General features: G+C 44.0%; 1 protein-coding gene and 1 long non-coding RNA gene across 2 annotated transcripts in view; both read left to right on the forward strand.

Moving 5' to 3' along the window:
* LOC117504818 overlaps positions 1-19,732 on the forward strand; it is a 3,434,143-nt gene that overhangs the window by 2,739,265 nt on the left and 675,146 nt on the right. The window lies entirely within an intron of this gene.
* LOC117504887 lies at positions 11,727-19,662 on the forward strand. The gene is made up of 2 exons (XR_004558946.1): positions 11,727-11,783; positions 19,581-19,662. It is a non-coding gene; the product is annotated as an uncharacterized LOC117504887 (long non-coding RNA).

A 19,732-nucleotide genomic window follows, 5' to 3' on the forward strand; every position in this document is an offset into this window, starting at 1 on the left:
CCTCAAACGGGGAGAGGCCGGTGGCAGATGACACTTGGCTGTTGTGAGCGTACTCTATCCAGGCCAGGTGGGTACTCCAGGCCGTCGGGTGCGCGGCTGTCACACAGCGTAGTGTCTGCTCCAATTCCTGATTCGCCCGCTCTGCTTGCCCGTTGGTCTGGGGGTGATACCCAGACGAGAGGCTGACCGTGGCCCCCAGTTCCCGGCAAAAACTCCTCCAGACGTGTGAGGTGAACTGGGGACCGCGATCGGAGACGATGTCTGATGGGATGCCATGCAGACGGACGACGTGGTGGACCAGGAGGTCCGCTGTCTCCTGGGCCGTTGGAAGCTTCGGGAGGGCCACGAAGTGGGCCGCCTTGGAGAAACGGTCCACTATCGTGAAGACGACGGTGTTTCCCTGGGACGGCGGGTGACCCGTGACGAAGTCCAGGCCGATATGGGACCAGGGGCGATGAGGCACGGGCAGTGGCTGTAGCTGCCCTGAGGTCTTCTTGTGGTCAGCCTTGCCCCTGGCGCAGGTGGTACAGGCCTGGATGTAGTCCCGGACGTCGGCCTCCAGGGATGCCCACCAGAAGCGTTGCCGGACGACTGTCACGGTCCTTCGCACCCCTGGGTGACAGGAGAGCTTAGAACCGTGACAGAAGTCCAGGACTGCAGCCCTAGCCTCTGGTGGGACGTATAGTTTGTCCTTTGGTCCGTTTCCGGGGTCCGGGACACGGGTCAGGGCCTCCCGGACGGTCTTCTCCACGTCCCAGGTGAGGGCGGCCACGATAGCGGACTCCGGGATGATGGGATCCGGGGGATCCGACGGTTCCGTTTTGACTTCATCCTCGTGCACCCGGGACAATGCATCCGATCTTTGATTCTTGGTCCCGGGGCGGTAGGTAATCCGGAAGTCAAAACGGCCAAAGAACAGTGACCAGCGGGCTTGCCTGGGGTTCAGACGCTTAGCGGTCCTGATGTACTCCAGGTTCCGATGGTCAGTGAAAACCGTGAATGGCACGGCTGTTCCCTCCAACAGATGTCTCCACTCTTCGAGGGCCTCTTTCACAGCAAGGAGTTCCCGATTGCCGACGTCATAATTCCGTTCAGCGGGGGTCAACCTGCGAGAGAAATAGGCACACGGGTGAAGGACCTTATCGGTCTTCCCGCTCTGGGAGAGCACCGCTCCTATCCCTGAGTCCGAGGCATCCACTTCAACCACTAACTGGCGGCTAGGATCGGGCTGCACCAGAACTGGTGCAGACGAGAAGCGCCGTTTCAACTCCTTGAACGCGGCCTCGCACCGGTCCGACCAGGTGAAGGGAACTTTTGGAGAGGTCAGGGCTGTCAGGGGGCTAACTACCTGACTGTAGCCCTTAATGAACCTCCTATAGAAATTAGCAAAGCCGAGGAACTGTTGCAGCTTCCTACGGTTTGTGGGTTGGGGCCAATCTCTCACCGCCGCAACCTTGGCCGGATCCGGGGCGACGGAGTTAGAGGAGATGATAAACCCCAGGAAGGACAAAGAAGTGCGGTGGAACTCACACTTCTCGCCCTTCACCAACAGACGGTTCTCCAACAACCGCTGCAGGACCTGACGTACATGCCGGACATGAGTCTCAGGATCCGGGGAAAAGATGAGTATATCGTCTAGATATACGAAGACGAACCGGTGCAGGAAGTCCCGCAAGACATCGTTTACCAACGCTTGGAAGGTCGCGGGAGCATTAGTGAGACCGAACGGCATGACCAGGTACTCAAAATGACCTAAGGGGGTGTTAAATGCCGTCTTCCATTCGTCTCCCTTCCGAATCCGAACCAAATGATACGCATTCCTAAGATCCAGCTTGGTGAAAATCTTGGCTCCATGCAAGGGGGTGAACACTGAATCCAACAAGGGCAACGGGTATCGGTTGCGGACCGTGATCTCGTTCAACCCCCTGTAATCAATGCATGGACGAAGTCCGCCATCTTTTTTACCCACAAAAAAGAAACCTGCGCCCATCGGGGAGGTGGAATTCCGGATCAACCCGGCGGCTAATGAGTCCCGGATGTAGGTCTCCATTGATTCGCGTTCCGGCCGTGAGAGGTTGTACAGCCTACTGGACGGGAACTCACTGCCTGGAACCAAATCAATGGCACAATCGTACGGGCGGTGGGGAGGAAGCGTGAGAGCCAGATCCTTGCTGAACACGTCAGCGAGGTCATGGTACTCCGCTGGCACCGCCTTCAGATTGGGCGGGACTCGGACCTCCTCCTTAGCTTGGGAGCCGGGAGGAACCGAGGAACCGAGACACTCCCGATGGCAGGTTTCGCTCCACTGCACCACTACCCCGGACGGCCAATCAATCCGGGGATTGTGCTTAAGCATCCATGGAAACCCTAAAACCACACGGGAGGTGGCCTGAGTCACGAAGAACTCGATCACCTCCCGGTGGTTACCTGACACCACCAGAGTTACTGGAGGTGTCTTATGCGTGATTGGTGGGAGTAGGGAGCCATCTAGTGCTCGAACCTGCACAGGCGAGGTAAGAGCCACCAGAGGGAGCCCTATCTCCCTGGCCCATCTGCTGTCAAGCAGATTCCCCTCAGAGCCCGTGTCCACCAGTGCTGGGGCCTTCAGGGTCGAATCCTCATACAGGATTGTGACTGGGAGTCGTGTAGCAATGTGGGTGTGTCCCACGTGAATGTTTTGGCCCACCCCTGGCCCAGTCTCTAAGGGCGGGCGTTGGAGTTTAACCGCTCGGGGCAGTCGTTTGCCATATGCTCACTCGAGCCACAAACATAACAAGCTCCGTGGGCCCGCCTCCTTTGTGCTCCAGGTGCCCTAAATGTTGCCCTGCTCGTGTCCATAGCTTCGTCAGCAGGGGGAACCGTAAGCGCACGGAGCGCAGGAACAGAGGAGCGTGGGGAGGGCGGAGCTCGATCGGACCCGGAAGGGAGAGGGACGACGCGTGCCTGGCCACGCCCTTCGCCTCGTTCCCGACGGCGTTCTTCTAACCGGTTGTCGAGTCGTATGACTAGATCAATGAGCCCATCTAAATCTCGCGGTTCGTCCTTAGCCACCAGGTGCTCTTTTAGGACCAGAGACAGTCCGTTTACAAAGGCAGCGCGGAGGGCAGTGCTATTCCAGCCGGATCTCGCCGCCGCGATGCGGAAGGCGACTGCATAGGCAGCTGCGCTCCGACGTCCCTGTCGCATGGACAGTAGTGCGGTTGAAGCGGACTCTCCTCTGTTGGGATGATCGAACACCGTTCTGAGCTCCCGTACAAACCCATCGTATGTATGAAGGAGCCGAGAGTTCTGCTCCCAGAGCGCTGTAGCCCAAGCGCGTGCCTCCCCGTGAAGCAGGTTTATCACATAAGCTACTTTGCTAGCATCAGTCGCGTACATCACGGGACGCTGAGCGAAGACGAGCGAACACTGCATAAGAAAGTCCGCGCACGTCTCCACACAGCCTCCGTACGGTTCTGGAGGGCTTATGTATGCTTCTGGGGACGGAGGGAGGGACCGTTGAACGACCAGTGGAACGTTACTTTCGCGCGCAGGGTCCTCGGGAGGGAGAGCCGCAGCGGCGCCCGAAGGGCGTGCCTCCACTTGTGCGGCGAGAGCCTCCACCCTGCGGTTTAGGAGAACGTGTTGCTCGGTCATTAAATTGATCCGAGAGGTGAAAGCGGTGAGGATCCGCTGCAACTCACCGATTACCCCTCCCGAAGCCTCCGCCACGTCTTGGTCTTCCAGTGGCCGTTCAACAGCCGGTTGACGCCCCTCGGGATCCATGACGCTGGCCGAGATATCCTGTTGTGAAAGTGTAGGTACACGGACCCACAACAGGGGGCGCAATGAACGGACAATGGAGAAAAGTAAGAACAAGTTTTACTGTTGTGAAAATAGCACAACTGATACAACAATTAGCAATTTGTAAGCCGAAATCTGCTGGTGTCTTGTGGGCAGGCCCGAAGGTAGGAGACGTCCGTCCTAGTTGAACCGGAACCATCCAGATCTCCTCTGCCACCGAAACCCAGAAGTACTGGAACCGCCAAGTCCCGAATTCCCAGGTGGCCACTGCCTCCGCTCGTCGGATCCGGTACTGCTGGCGGGAAAGAACACAAACACACAGGTTGGGATGCGACCGCACCCAGTAGATGAGAGGGGCAAAGCCGCCTCCACCTCTTGTCACACTGAAGCAGGAAAGGTGAGTACTTATCCGAACACTTGGCCTTCCGCTGTCCTGAAAAGTTTATAAAGTATCGTCACAAAGATACAGTATCTGTTGCAGAGGTGATTACCTTAAACTCAAGGTGATATCTCGGCACTGAGGTGGAGACGCTGTCCTGCTGATATACCTCCGTACTGAGTGAAGTCAGCTGTGTCCAGTAATGGGTGACAGCTGTCATCCTGGCTGCTCTCATCAGGCGGCGGCGCCCTCTGGTGCCTGGAGCCCGCACTCCAGGCAGGGCGCCCTCTGGTGGTGATGGGCCAGCAGTACCTCCTCTTCAGCGGCCCACACACAACAATGTTCTCTCCATGTCTGCCTGGGTTCCCTCCAGGTTCCTCCCACATCCAAAGACATGCAGGTTAGGTGGAAACTTTAAATTGACTGCAGGAGTGCATGCGGGTGTGAATATGTTTGTTAGACTAACATCCCTGTGACAGACTGGCATCCCGCACCCTGCCTCAGGCTCTATGATTGCTGGGATAGGCTTCAGCACCCCCCGACCCCCAAATGGTGTAAGAGGATATAGAAAATAGATGGATGATGTGGGGGTTAGTGCACTTGTTTCCAAACCAGGAGGTCAGAGATTCAAGACCACCTGTGCCCATTCTCCATGTCATGTGGACTTGTGTCACGAAGGGCATCCTGTGTAAAATTTGTGCCAAATCAACATGCAGACACTAGGCATGTGGAGATTAGTCGATACGAATAGGTATCTAGATACAAACATGCATGATGCGAGTGCATCGATTCAACATCCTGACCTGCAGCCGGCTGCAAGAGCTCAGCTCAGAGTCTATGGAGTTATATTTATGCCATTAATATCTGAAAGGAAATGTTTTTGACAAAAACTACAGATTTTGCTTATCTCTGTTTATGTCCAGAGCAAGGATCCAGTGGATAATTTCATATTTATTTCCTTTAAGACTCAATAAAATGTTGCTGACATAGAAAACATCTAAGGCCTACTTTTAGTACACAGAAAATTCACAAGAGGTATTGATAAGGGAATTGATAAAGAATTGGATCGATAAGCGGAATCGATAATGGCATCAATAAAGATAAAATCTTATCAATACCCATCATTAATCGTGTCACACCAAATCCCATCGTATTGCATTATGAGGAATTGAATAGCCATCAAATACACATCAAATCGCATCGAATTGGGAACAGGGGTGGATCGTATCGCATTGTACCATCAGTGTTATCATGTATTTCTATATGTATCGTATCGCTGGTAGTGTATCGAGGTGCATATCAAATCGCTGTTAGTGATGAGATTCACATGCCTAGCAGATACATATCAGATCTGCTGTGTTGACCGTGAGCAGAAAGAGAGAAGATGAAAAAACTTACGATGGTTATTTTTCTTATCCAGTCTCCTGCTCTTCTTGTCGACTTGTATCTCTGTTTATCTGTGTAGTTTCCATCAGGATAAATTGTCTTCTGATTCTAAGTGGTTATCAGGGTGCTGCATTTTGAAGCTCAGTGTTTCTACAACAAAGTGAACAAATTGATGATGCCTTTTATGTTCAGAGGTTTGCATCACTGTGATTTAGTCTTTGAGTGAAACCATGGTGTTGTGCTCAGAGTTCAGCAGCTTGAAGTCATGATGTTGATACGAGCTTCAGAGTTCCATTTCTGTGTGGATAAAATGAGGAAAAACTGTAATTGATAGTATCGATTGATCGGCTTCATCAGTCCATCACCAAGCTGAACTGTCCTTCATTTATCATCATAAAGTACAGTTTGTCTTATTTATTTTTGGTGATATTTGGTGTTCAGTCTATAATAAAAACTCCAACACAAACTAACAGCTATCATTTGGATGTGGTGGAGTTGGTCTGAAATAACGTTTAGTGGACAAACCTGCTCTGGATCAGCGAACTTCAGGCTTGAAAACAACATCCAGTAGAGGTGGGCGGATCGATCCTAATATTGATAATATCAATACCAATGCTGGTATTGATATTGAATGATCCTCTTGTACAAAAGATCGATACTCAAGCTTTTTTCCTCTCCCACATGCACTGACTGCTGCACACACAGATTCATCAAAGTCTACTCTCTGTCTGTAAGAGCAGCGCTGCGCTGTGTCACACAACACGGAGCAGCGCACCCTTGTATTGTCGTTTGTCAGCCTTCTACCTCAGGAGATTTTGTTTTAAGTTGTGTTGAGTGATATTTTTTTAAACAAAAATGTTGATTGTGATAATAACGTACAATATTTGGCAAAATTCTATCCTAAGTCTTTTGGATCCTTTGGATCTATGAAGCTTAAATATAAAAAAGTATCAGTATCGGTATCGCCGATACTGGGCTTGTATTTACTTGGTATCGGATCAATACCAAAATTCCCAGTATCGCCCACCTCTACAGAAAAGTTCTTCTTTGTTGGATACTTCTTCTTCTGTCGTGTTTTTGGTGGTTTGCAAACTGACAAGATGCATTATCGCCACCAACTGTTAGTGTGTGGAGCAAATGAGGAAATGTGGAGGGAGATTAAAAAAAAGGTGGAGGAAATTACACTGTACAAAATATTCTCTTGAATAGCCCTGTTCCCTGGAGGTATTGTATGCCAATACAAACCTCCAAGCTGATGGTGTAACTGTAGGAAAAAAGTAATCCATGAAGTCTTAAACTGTTCTGTCCTAGAGTTCTGACACTGTCTACTAGAATTCTTCTTTGTCTGTTATATGCTTGTCACTCCTGTAACACATGTTCAAGAGTCTTCCTTCTGGTGCATCTCAAACATTGACCGGTTTCATGTTTTCCAATGGAGACACCTAAAGGTCAAAGGTAATTCTCCAACCTCTACCTAAAGAGCTGGGATTGATGATGTCTTGAAAGCTCCCCAACATGCACATAGGGCCTGAGCTTGTATCACGTCAAGTTTTTGTAGATGAGATTTTGCGGCTGAGCTTTATACAATACATGCATAACCTAAGGCAGATCTTATTATGGCAGCATAGATTTGCTTCAGAGACTTCATACTAGTTACACAGCTACTGCTTCTCACCAAACACCTCATTATATTTGCTGCCTATTTACCCAATGACAAAATCTGGCCATCGCATAGTCGTGCAAAGACTTTGCATCCATCTGTCCGTCTGTCTGTGCTCAGCATAAGTCCATTCCTATGACTGCCAGGGTCTTCAAATTCACATGGAGCATTCTTGGGACACAGACCTTGGACAAGGTCAAACATGGCTAACCTTGACCTCTTCTAAGGGGTCAGAAGGTCACATTCTTTCTACACACTCTTTTATTGATTACATGTTCATACGGCCGAAGATATTTTAGCATTGTGTTATATTTACATCTTGTGACAACTCTCTGGACATAACCTCCAAAGGTCAATTTACAATCCATCCAGACACCCATAAACTGCACCATTTGAACTTGCTTAACTGACTGCCCCAAAAAGATTAATTGGAATTGATGGATTATTGCATTTTTGGAGAAAAATCTAGCCTGTGTTTTATCCACAGTAAAACAGAAATCCAACTTATTGCCCCATCTCTCCATTGTGCTGACAGCCACCTGAAGGTTGTTTTCCCAATAAGCACAGCATGTTGCCTTTGCCTTTAATCCACAATGCACCATCATTTGTATGCAAAGACCTTCCAAGACTAACATCTACTGTATCTCTAAGAAAGTATCATTAATCCTGATGTTAAACAGTAAGAGACTGCACACACTCCCTTGTGGAACTCCATTGTCCATTGGATAAATCCTAAAGTGGGCTACTCCAATGTGATTCTCTTCTTCTTCAAAAAAAATCCATAATCCAGTTCGACATTCTCCCACTTATTCCATTGTTATCTTGCCAAAACAAAGTTTTGCAAGATATGTTCATCAGTATGTATGTTTGTTTTTTGTTTGTTTGTTTATGCTTGTAATCATTGCTTTTTTCACCTTTAACTCGCTGTGTAGCACACAGTTTACATTGCAGGCACTTGCAACTTTACATATAACAGCCTCAGCAAGGTACCTTTCAGCTCACAAAAAGATCAAACCCCAGGTCAAAGGTCAAGGTCACAGCAAGGTCAAATGCTAAATTCAACAAAATAACTTTCCTGGTTGCAATTTGTAAAATTTTGCCTCCAAATTTGGCATGGACACATTGATAGGCCTTGTCCACCAACCATTACCTGGGACAAGTGATTGACCTTGACCTTCAGGGTTTTGCTTTAGGTCAAATGTCACCTAAATTGGGTCAAACTTCAGATTACAGCAAAACGTGTAATACATAAAATTAAAGGCATGATGGAGGGATCCACAATATAGCAAAGTTTTATGTTATGATGCCATTTGATGATGTCATCATGCAAAAAAGCATGCAAAATTTAGATTATTTAATGGTTTGACAAAGCGGGTAAATCTGTTATGTGTCGGACGCAGCCCGGAGAACCGACCAGCGTTTGAAGGACCCAGTATAAAATAAGCAGAGCACGGTACAAAGGATAACAGAGTTTAATAAACATAACAGTGATGTGAAAAAATACAAACAAATAAGTGCGCGGTCTGGCGTGGCGGATTTGCGGTGTTCTCCCAGCAGCACAAAATGGTCCGGAGCCAGAACCAGTTCGGACCCCAGGACCCCGCCGACACCCCCCAGGTGGCCGCGACAAACCGAGTCTGTGAAAGAAGAAATCATCATGTGAGTCCACACTCTACACACAGAGGGACCGCTCAAAGGTGTACAAACAGCAAACACTTCCTGGCTTAATTACTAATCAGCTTCCCACCCTGCAGGCATGGAACACCCTGTTCACAAAACTCCACTGCAGTGGAAGCTGATTAAACAACTACATACAGCTCAATATAATAAGGTGTGAGGGACACCACATTTACTGACTGTATAAATGTTAGTCACAAAATCTAACGTACCTCAGGAAGTGTGCTGACGAGCGTGAGACCTCACCCCCTCCTCTTTCACAGACCATGCATCAAACCTGGACGTTCTCTGCATCCACTGATGATGAGATGGCTCTCGAGACGACGATCTCACCCGTCTGGTCACAAGGTCGTGTCTCTGGCAAATACACACTGTGTACTCCAGACTTAAATGCCACCATGTTCCAATCCATGTAGATGCACCACAGCTGTGAGTCCTGACGAGCCTCAGGTGATCAGCCTCAGGTGATCAGGGTGAGGTCCTGATAAACTCAGCTACACAGCCACTCAGTCCCAAATACAAGCCACCTGGAAGGAAAAACAAAAGACAGGACAAAAGACAGAAACAAAAAGGCAGCCAGGCCCCCCCAGCCATACAACAAAATCATCATTACAGACTCTTGTAAGTTCACATATAGCAGTCCTATCGACATACATTTCAGCACACATAAGGACCAAACTCAAGGTCAAAGGTCAAGGTCACAGAAAGTCAAACACTAAAATCACAAAAAAAATATTGCTGCTCCCAATTTGTGCTTTTTTTTTTGCCTCCAAATTTGGCAGTCCCTCTTCATGGTGGTTGTTACTCATGGTAGTCTCTGTTCATCTTTGGCAAGATACCAGTCACTCTCAGGGTGACAGCTTTCATTTGTTTGTTTTTTGTAATCATTACATTTTTCACATTTAACTTGCTGTGCAGCACACAGTTTACATTGCAGACTCTTGCAACTTCAAATATTGCAGCCCAAGCAAGGTACCTTTCAGCACACAAAAGAATCAAGCGCCAGGTCAAAGGTCAAGATCACAGCAAGGCCAAATACAAAATTTAACAAATAACTTTCCTGGTGGCAATTTTTGAGATTTTGCCTCCATATTTGGGATGAACATAGTGATAGGACGTGCACATAAGTTATTACCTGGGATAAGTGATTGACCTTGACCTTCAGGGTTTCACTTGAGGTCAAAGATCACCTAAATAAGGTCATCCTTCAGATTACAACAAAACATGTCGTGTAATACATCAAATTAAAGGGCTTGATGAGGGGATCCAGAATATAGCAAAGGTTTTAGGTTATGTTGTCAACTGATGATGTCATCATGCAAAAAACATACCAAATTTAGATTTTTAAGGGTTTCGTTAACTCACTGTGCAACACACAGTTTACATTGCAGTCTTTTGCAGCTTCACATGTAGCAGCCCTAGCAAGATACCTTTCAGCACACAAAAGAATCAAGCTGAAGGCCAAAGGTCAAGATCACAGCAAGGTCAAACACTAAATTCAACAAAACAACTTTCCTAGTTGCAATTTTTTAAATGTTTCCAACAAATGTGGCATAGACATAGTGATAGGCCTTGTCCATTATTCATTACCTGGGATAAGTGATTAACCTTGAACTTCAGGGTTTTCCTTGAGGTCAAAGGTCACCTAAATTAGGTCAAGCCTCAGATTACAGCAACACAGGTCGTGTAATACATCAAATTAAAGGGCATGATGAGAGCATCCAGAATATAAAGTTTTTAAATTATGATGCCATTTGATGACGTCATCACAAAATTTAGATTTTTTTAAAGGGTGTGATAAAGCCTTTAAATTATCATTGCAGACTCTTGTAATATCACATGTAGCAGTCTTACAGAGATACATTTCAGACACACAATGGTCAATGTCGAGGTCAAAGGTCAAGGTAAAATACTATCTGTCAAAGTCAAATACTAACCCCCCCCCCCCCCCCCCCCCCCCAAAAAAAAAACCTTTGCTGGTTGCAATTTGTGCTTTTTGCCTCCAGATTTGGCAGGAATATATTATATTCCATTGCCTGTCAGTCCCTCTTCATGGGGGTCCTGACTCCTGGTAGCCTCTTTTGTTCACCTTTTGGCAAGATACCAATCACTCTCAGGGTGACAGTTTTCATTTTAAAGCTTGATAAGCAGCACACAGCAGAAGGGAGACTGTTGAGGACGTATTACTGAAGTGCCAAGCACACAACAGCCAAAGACGAATTCTATTAGACAATGTCAGTACACTAGGACAGAAATGTTTAACATTGGACAGATTACTTTCTTTTTCTACACTTACACCACCAGCTTGGAGGCATGTATTGGCATATTTAAAGGGAACAGTGTTATTGATCAGAATATAGCACAGTGTAATTTCCTCCACTTTTTTTTCTCCCCCTCCCTTGCTCCCCATTGCTTCATTACCATAACATACGTCAGACTCCCTTAATGTTCCACTCCGTCACATTTGGTGGCAGTAATGCACCGGTTTGCAAACCGCTAAAAAATTCCATAGAAGAAGTAGAAGAATCCAACGAAGAAGAACTGTTTCCTGTTGCCGTCCGAGGCTAAAGCTAGTTAGCTGGAGACGCTGGAAACTCTTCTCTGAACAGATCAAACTTCACTGTGATTCTCGAATATGTTTTTTGAAGAGCCCCAGAAGCACAAAGGTCGACAGTAAACGGGAAGAAGAAGAAAAGGTGAAGTTAGCGCGAAAGGGTGGAAGAGCTGAGAAGGTTGTTGAAACAGCGGCTAACTGCTGCTAATGTTGAGATATTTGAGTTGGTAGAAACAAACAGATCGCAGAGCAGCAAGAAGAAACGAGTGGATTTAAAGAAGAGAAGAAACTAGTCAACGTGCTGGAAGCTGTTTTCAAGCCTGAAGTTCGCTGATTCAGAGCAGGTTTGTCCACAAACTTTATTTCAGACCAACTCCACCACATCCAAATGATAGCTGTTAGTTTGTGTTGGAGTTCTGATTTTGACTGAACACCAAATGTCATCAGAAATTAATAAGACAAACTGTACTTTATGATGATAAATGAAGGACAGTTCAGGTTGGTGATGGTTTGATGAAACCAATAAATCGATACTATTGATTACAGTTATTCCTCATTTTATACATACAAAAATGAAACTATGCACACAGTTCATAAATTGTGAAGCTCATGTATCAACATCATGACTCCAAACTGCTGAACTCTGACCCCAACACCATGGTTTCACCCAAAGATTCTAAATCACAGCGATGGTGGTCAAGTGGTTAGGGTGTTTGGTTTCATTGCAGAAGGTTCCTGGTTCAAACCCCACCTCTCCTGATTTCTCCATGTAATGTGGAGCTGTAATGTGTCAGGAAGGGCACCTGGTGTAAAACGTGTGCCAATTCAACATAAATATCCACAGTGAATCTGCTGTGGTGACCCAGAGTGAAAAACAAGGGGGCAGCCGAAAGGATTACTTAGTTTAATTTAAACAAACATCTTATGGACATTAATATCATCTCTCTCTAATCAGCTGGCATGCAAGGGAAACATGCACATCAGATGATCTCTGGGATCAGGGTTGGTGTCTCCTGCTTTAGGATGTCTGTCTCAGCACAGGGACATTTCGGTGTTGTGTCAGCCTGGGCAGCAGAGCAGCAGCAGATGATTAAATCAGCCTGCTTTTAGTCTTTCCTCCACTTGATCATTGACTCTCTCTTTCTTTTGTGCATTTCGAAGTCCTTCTACAAACATGTCTGAAGTCCAGCAGCTGAGGGACATGTTGAAACTACAGCTAACACCTGCTGATGAAGGAATGATCACAGACCAGGAAGAAGTGTGTCATTTAAAAGAAGAAGACAAAAGAGGTAAAGGGCTGGATGTTTAACTTTGTATTTATTTCATACAAATAGAATACATGAAGATGTACATTAAGTCACACCCACCCCACTAAGACCCATATTATCATTTGTGCTATTGGTTTCTATCTTGTCTCAAATGTTTCTGGTTTCAGCTGTTTTATTGTTGTGATTTTTTTCCATAATCTAAACCTTTTTTTTTTTTAAATCTTGTTCTCCATTGCATGATGTCTGGGGGTTGTGGCCTCGTCCAGAAGGTTGTAATCAATAGATGTGTGCAGTGATGTCACACGCAACACGCGGTTTTGTGTACGCAGCCATACTGTACGGCAAGCTCCGTGTACACCATAACATGTCCAGTCCTGGATCATCAGTGGATGGCCAAGCTAATTTGTGCAGTATAGCTAAAGCACATGCTCCTGAACATCAGAAGCGGTATTTAGAGAAAATACAGAGAATCAATGTGGATCCCTACAATATTTCTCTCAAGAAGTTCACCAATTTTATCGATTTTGAGAGGAAGCCAGACATGCGGTATCCAGATATTTTCAGCTACTTTATCAACACTCCATCACCCTACACAGGAGAAGCCCTGAAGGCACATAAAAGTTTGAATGCCACCAGCTTCTTCGCGGCTAGATGGGTGCAGAATGTGATCATCAGTCGAGTTACTGATGACATCAATGTAGTAAAAGCCAGAGTAGTAAAACTCACCTAAACTGTCATCATAGAAACCGAATATTTCCACTCACTGGCCAAAAGTCCCAGTGTTTTGTATGGTTTTCCATGTAATAGACACTCCATATAACGGATTTTGTATCATGGATTTTTGCTCACATCGGACAAAATGTCCTGTCCGACTGCAATGCATTTTCATTAAAAACCCCTCCATATACTGGACAGAGCAGTTCTGGACGTGCACAGTAACAGAAGTATGAAATTAAAGTTCAGCACTGACACTCACTGATTCAAGGAAAGTGGGTACTGTATTTCCTTTATTAACAGGCCAGCCGTTAATTTTTTTCAAATCGTGCTCAGACATGGGACCCACAGTCTGATGTGCACCTGCTAAACAAATCAGACACCGCAAAAGGCTGTAATTTTGTTACTTTTCTGCTTTCATGCCTTACTTTCCTGTCATATTTTAAAAGTTTTTGCCTTGTGCACACTGATTACATTTCGATCATGGATCAAATACATTTGGCAGAAAAGTCCGCAAATATGGCCAGCTTCACAACATGGAGTCCAAAAAAAGTCTCTCAAATGACCCCCAATTTGTGGAGGAAGCTGTACACCTTAGCTTTGGATTGGAGGTTGATGGTTGTAGAAAGAAGAGCTCGTTGAGGGACAAATTAATCCAGAAAAAAGCATAATCCAGAAAAACTGCATAAAGATGCAAGGGAGAACTTTAAAAATGTCACTTTTCACATGGTCTTTATCAGCGGGAAAATGATTGCACAAGCCCTTCTTTTGATGGCTCATGTAATTGTATGCATAGTAATGAAACATCATGTTGGTATAATTTGTGTAAACAGTCGTAAATAAAGCGAAAAAGCACACTTGCTAAACATAAGGTTCAATCATATGCTGATCATGCAGTGCGGAAGTTGCTGTCCAGTATGACTGCATGAGCACATGTCACATGATCTGTGGCATCACCTGCACATTATCTATTTTCTTACTGTCAAGAGCGACTCTTAGGTAATATCAAGATTTAGTTCAATACCTACGACTCTCCTTATTTTGTACACATTTCCACTAAACTAAATCTTTGGGCAATCCCAAAATATGTGAGTGAAATCAGCCCCCCCCCCCCCCCCCCCGTTCCTCCAACAAGTTAGGCACTTTGCTATATTTTGGAGTGGGGTGGGGTGTTAAAATAACATATCTTCACCTTTCAAGTAAGGACGCACCGATCAACATTTTTTTCACTTCCGATACAATCCCGATACCTAAATTTGGATATCTACCATTACGATACCACATCTTATTTATACATATATATATATATATATATATATATATGTGTGTATTATAATCATTTTTGTTGTTTTTATATGAGAATATTTTGCATTCCAAGTTATACAGCTTCATAATGAAGTGGTATAGAGGAGTATTTTCTTAAAAGAAGACCTGAAAGTTCAACTACAATTTGCTAGAAGGTACATCTAAGATGCAAGCCTAGATTTGATGTTTTGGTGAAAAAAAAAAAATTAAGTATATTTATTTATTTATTTTTTGGTAATTTCTTGTGGCATTTTGGAAATGCGGAAATGCACGCCTTCATCAAAACAGTACATGTACTTGTACGCTATTTTTTGGGGTGTCCCTGTGGAAAAAAAATCTAATCAAATCTTCCATGCTCTTCAACATTTTCAAAGTCTTTAGTCTCAGCTTGTTGCATTTGTTTTGTTTCTTTCGTTGTTACTTTTTGTTCTGTAATTTTCATTGTTTGATGAACCAGTTTTTAATAAGTTTTAAGTCGCGAGTCAAGACCTCTGCATTTTGAAGACAACTTCCTAGCTGAGATTTACAAATTGAGTGAATTGCCAGTCTCCCAATTTTTCATTTTCCACTCAGTGCCAAGTGTTTTCGCGAACTTTAATTTTTCTCCATACCTTTCTTAACAAAGCCTTGAACTTTTCTAATTTTTTACAAAGACTTTAAGAGCCAGTTTTTATAAGTCAAGCAGGTGGCGACCCCTTCAGATTTGTCCCATTTTTTTATGGGTAGATATATGTTAGAAATGAACAAAAATCACATTTTGTATCATTGATAGGGTCTGCTTTTTTTAGGGGGTCCTGGAAATTTGTGGTCAAAATGAGCCAATATGGCAAAATCACAAAATTTAGGTTTTCAAATATTTCCGTGCGCCCTGAGTGAGCCAAATTTATTTTCATTAGTGCAAGTCTATTGGGTATGGATTTTCCAAAAATGTGAAAATTTTGGTGGCTGTCTCAGGGCGCAGCCCATAGGTGGCGGTGTAAATTACTTTTTTTTTTGTAATTGTGCAAACTTTCACAGCGTCGGTGTGGCCTGCGCCCTTAGTCAGCCAAGGTCTTTTATGCATGTGATGATAGATTAGTACCTTTTACTTTGATTTTGCTGAAAATTTGGTGGCTGACTGACTTTGGGTGCACAAGTATAGGGACATTTTGCCGCCAAAATGCTAAATTACCACTTTTTCATAAAGTGATTTCTCCATGTGCCCTAAGCTAAAAGTGATTAAATATAGCTCATATTGTCACTCAGCATCTCTAGTTTCAGTGGGAAAGAGAGTCTTGTGGCGGGTTTTGGTATTGACCTTTTTTGCTCAGTTTTTGTTGGACCACTTCACGGAGAGGCCAAATATGGTAAATTGGCAACTTCCTCCAATTTTCAAAAAAGTTGCAGAATTTGCTCCCATAACAGGGTAAAGGGCCCTCTGTACATTTGAGTGCAGTGTGGGCAGACTTTGAATTTTATTGTAAAACCTCTTATATAGTTGCTGTAGTTAGGAAAAAGAAACAACAGCAAGGTTTGGTTCTTGTGAAAAATGTACAAAAATTTGATGAGAATAGGACAAATGGTTCATGAGATATATGGTTATTTGACTGTTTATTTTTGTAGTTTAGTTCCTATTTGGCCACCAGGCAGGTGGCAGCCTGGTGGCCGTATTGGATTCTTATAAAAACTGGCTCTTAAATTGATCTTCCACAGGTTTTGAAAGCTGCTGGAGCATTTTTGATAGCAAACACCAAAATCTTTATCCTTCACTCGGTCGGTGAACTAACTTGTACGAAACCATGAACCATCAAGTTTGGTTTCCAATGGGAAACTAACTAAGCATTCCACAGGCCAGTGGTCATTTGGGAACACCCAGTGGGTTTACCTCGATGCAGGTCAATTAAAGAAGTCAAAAGGCAGACCAGGAACTGGACCAATCCTTTTCTCTATACCCAATTCAAAGGACCCAAATAAGTGAACCTTGAAGAGTTCTGATGGTTTTTGCTGTCAGTGATGCAAAGTCGCTTTCTTTGTTTAATTTTCTTAATAAAATAACAATAATTTGTGAACCCAAAATTCACCGCTAAATTCCAACCAGGTTTATTCTTATTCATTTCTATATTTAGTGCCTTGTTCTTTTCTTTTTCCTTGTTTTTCATGTCTCATCACTACTATGCTTTCTCACATTTTAAAGTAATTTATTAGTAAAAAAAAAAAAAAAAAAACGGGTCACGGTCTCAAATTTATCTAACGTCTGGGTCTTTTAGTGAAGGTTAGGGCTAATTGCTTAATGCTGACAGATTTTACTGTATTTGTTGTCTTTCTGCCGCCTGATTCTGTTTTTTCTCTGTTTGAGGTGCGGCTCCATCCAGAGATGGGAGTGGGTGTCTTCTTCTGCAAGCTTCCCATCCTGTGCACCAGCATAGACTCCCAAAATTTCCTGTATATTCGTATTGTTTATTGTGTCCATAGTATGGCCCAAGCAGAGGATCACCCCTTTGAGTCCGGTCTGCTTGAGGTTTCTTCCTCAAATCATCAGAGCGAGTTTTTACTTACCACTGTCGCCTGTGTGCTTGTTCTGGGGGTTGGTAAGGTTAGACCTTACTTGTGTGAAGGGCCTTGGGGAAACTTTGTTGTGATTGATTTAGCGCGATATAAATGAAATAAATTGAATTCAGATTATATATATATATATATATATATATAGACCAAAGCAGACAACCTTTTGACACGAGCTGTGGTTTTGAAGTTTAGGGTGTCCCCACTCTCTCTGTTTCCCTGGGTAATTATTTATTTTTTTCATGTCATGAGTTTTGGAGCGTTCCCGAACCATAAGCGCAGATGGTCTGTGAAATCCTCAGTCTGTGGACAGGCTGCATGTGAAGGTGAGCACAGCCTGTGAAAAATGGCTGTGGAGTGCAGCGTTTCCACATAAGCTGCACTGATAAATCAACTGAGCAGCCTGTTGAGAAATACTCTTAGCAAATCCAAATAAAGGCATTTTTTGAATAGTTAAACATGATTCACTTAAAATGAGCGTCCTTTCGCTTCATCTGTGGAGGTGGAGAGCAGCCAGTGGATCAAACTGTGGATCAAAAAAAATGCAAACACACTGCTTCACTTTAAGTGCGCAATACGTCCATTTCAGATGATCAGTGCTGACGTTCTTTCCCTTTAAAGGCTTTATGTCACTCAGTGTGAGGCTTTGTTATATTGTTTATGCGCATGCTCTACTGTCTTCTTCCTGTTTTTTTGTGGGAGCGTTACAGCGCCACATACAGGCCTGGCGTATGGACTACAGCATTAAACGAAGCCTTTGCCTCAAACATTTTTTTTTTCTTCAAGGAAAACGTCTCAACGTGCACTTGAATGCTGCTAACATTAAAAACGGAACCACAGATTAATTACAAAATTTACATAAGTGTGATAACGTGTTATGATGACTCTTTTTTTTAAGTGAGATGTTAATTTTGACGCAGTCATGGAAAAACGAGCAGCCGCTTTCCACTGTGCAAAAACTGAGCATGCACATTGTGTGAGTGCAGTGCATGTTGCTCCATTCAGTCTCACATCAAGACAGACACTCAAAGTAAAATAAAGAAAAACCCTACCAGCTTCACTGAGAAGAAAAAAAAAACAACCTGAACAGTCATCCACTTGTGATTTCCAAAGTCCGCTCCACCAAAAAATCAGCGTTATGGAGACATTCTGCATGCAAGTCCATGGCGGGACTAAAAAAGAGTCAAACAATAGAGTCACAAACAGTAGCGTCACCACACATTAGAATCCAAAATCTGACAGACTAAGATTAAGAGTTTTGGGGTGAAGTGTGTCGCCTCCCGTCTTTCTGTACAGCCTCTGTAAATCTGAGCCTTCACTTTCGAATGAAAGCTCACAAGCTTTGTTATCGGACGAAGCAGTGTTCGTTTCACTGTCTGTCAGCCATCGGGATGTTTCTGCTTTTCCTAAAATGTACATCACACACTGAGAAATGCCGACAAATGCAGAGTAAAAGACGTTTCCCAGAAATGCACCTGCTAACTTGGGGAGGAAAGCTGGACCTTTTGGTTTTTCTGTTTTTATTTTATTTTTTGACAGTATAGAGGGGTGTCAAATTTTGAATCACAAGGACAAGGTGAGATTTTCACAGTGAATGCCCCCAGCTTGTTGATATTGTGACATGGGAATTCAAACTTTTCAAATTGAAAATTATGCAGCGGAAATGTGTAAAAGAAAAAAAAGTCTAGAATCTCCCACAGTTTAAATTGTTTTTCTGTGCATTCGTTTTTCTTTTAAATAACCCTTACCAAAAAATAGTACTGATAAGTATATAAAAAGTAAACTAGAAGTATACTTGAAACATACTTGCATATACTACTTTTTGGTAAGGGAAGTATTCATAACATACAGTGTGTCAATGAAACACAAACAGTTTAGGTTAATTTAACTAATCAACAATTCAGCACAGAATCAGACCAGAAACAGCACTAAAAGATTTTCATTGTCTTTGGACATCAGGACACTAGGTCGGATAGGACCCTGAGTGGAAGCATTGCGCGCGTTGATAGTTCCCAACAGCACTGCTATACTAAAAAATTCTGGGGAATTTTCTGTTTGCTCCTATATTTTTAATACATAAGTTGTAATGTCACTGTAGATGTGTTCATGTCATATTTCATGAATATTAGCATTATGTTGGAATCCAGTTAAAGTATTTGTGAAATGTAAAACAAACCCTCCTGATGTACATTTCCACTTGATCAGTTCCATCAGTGCAATAACTTACTGTCATCAGGTCAAACTCACCACTCTGCTACTTTATGTTAAGTAGCAGAGTGTTGTTGTAACATTTATTGTTAATTTGTTTCTTTGCAGACATCCAGCCATTGTTGGTGATGAAAGAAGAAATTCTCCCTGAACAAGAAGAATGTAATCTGAATGTTGACCAGGAGGACATTAAAGAAGAGAAGCTGTGGATAAGTCAGCAGGGAGAACAGCTTCAGCAGCTGGAGGAGGCAGATCTCACC

Source organism: Thalassophryne amazonica, chromosome 23 (genome assembly GCF_902500255.1).
Source record: "Thalassophryne amazonica chromosome 23, fThaAma1.1, whole genome shotgun sequence".
Taxonomy (NCBI): domain Eukaryota; kingdom Metazoa; phylum Chordata; class Actinopteri; order Batrachoidiformes; family Batrachoididae; genus Thalassophryne; species Thalassophryne amazonica.